At 45.3% G+C, this 1,246-nt stretch overlaps 1 non-coding gene across 1 annotated transcript; it reads right to left on the bottom strand.

Annotated features, from left to right (window-relative positions):
* Positions 1–939: 939 nt before the first annotated feature.
* On the bottom strand, positions 940–1,046 carry LOC114911120 (U6 spliceosomal RNA). Its single transcript, XR_003797899.1, has one exon. It is a non-coding gene; the product is annotated as a U6 spliceosomal RNA (small nuclear RNA).
* Between the last annotated feature and the right edge of the window lie 200 nt (positions 1,047–1,246).

The raw sequence follows: 1,246 nt of genomic DNA, 5'->3' as shown, positions 1-1,246 counted from the left end.
TCTCATTCAAAATGGCTTTAGACCAAAGAAGCCTATGTTTCAGTACTTTAGTATTGTCATGCACAGCAGACCAGGGACCCAGGTGTGGACCCAATTGTGGGATTGTTAATTGCTAAGGTTCTTGGGACAATGCAGCACTTGTAGTCAGGGACAGTTGTGAATCCGAGGTGCAAACGTACGTAGGGAAAATCCGGGGACATGGTTGATGAGGACGTTTTGATGCCATAGGAGATGGGAAGAGGGAAAGGAAATGGGTGAGGGAGCGCAGACAAGGGAGGGGAGCGCAAACAAGGGAGCCATGATTGCTGGCTGTCTCAAAGAGATTCTGCAACTGGGAAGGAGCTGGGGATGGTTTTTATAGCTGACTGCTCTGATTGCTGTCAGGTGCTTAATTGGAGTCAGGTGCTGCTGGTTGCGGTGCGGGCGTGGTCGTGACAAGTATGCCAGTTTTATGAATTTCAGGGTGCACATTAGATGTGCTCTAAGGCCATGTCGCTGTCATATGAGTGTTATTATATATAATGAAAATTTTGAATTATTATCATTATCACTGGCATTGCTGGATGCAAACGTTAATCGAGCTATCCAGCCGCTAAACACTTCCACAATAAGCTCCACAGAGACAGAGATGTGGTTTATGAAGTTTATCATGCAAAGTGTGAAACTACAAAGAAAGGAAAACTATACAAATGTGAACTTTTTATTCAATTTACACAGCACATAATACAATAAATAGATTACACATCTTCAGAACCGCTTGTCCCATACGGGGTCACGGGGAACCGGAGCCTACCCGGCAACACAGGGCGTAAGGCCGGAGGGGGAGGGGACACACCCAGGACAGGACGCCAGTCTGTCGCAAGACACCCCAAGCGGGACTCGAACCCCAGACCCACCGGACAGCAGGACTGTGGTCCAACCCACTGCGCCACCGCACCCCCTAATATAGAACGCTTCACGAATTTGCGTGTCATCCTTGCGCAGGGGCCATGCTAATCTTCTCTGTATCGTTCCAATTTTAGTATATGTGCTGCCGAAGCGAGCACTAAATAGATTACAGTTTTTCTCAATCATTTTGACACATTTCTCCAAATGAATGTAATTGTTCTCAAAACAATTAACACAGCCAACTAAACACACTCTTACCTTGACCAAACAATTCAATTCCACTGCATAAAGAAGTACTGCCTTTTCTTCTACTAATGCATTTACTAAAATCAAATACTAACATCAAGTATAAGTGTGT

The sequence above is a fragment of the Scleropages formosus genome, chromosome 8 (assembly GCF_900964775.1).
Source record: "Scleropages formosus chromosome 8, fSclFor1.1, whole genome shotgun sequence".
Classification (NCBI taxonomy): Eukaryota; Metazoa; Chordata; class Actinopteri; order Osteoglossiformes; family Osteoglossidae; genus Scleropages; species Scleropages formosus.
Note: the sequence above shows the minus strand (reverse complement) of the source record. Positions and strands in the feature narration are given on the sequence as shown.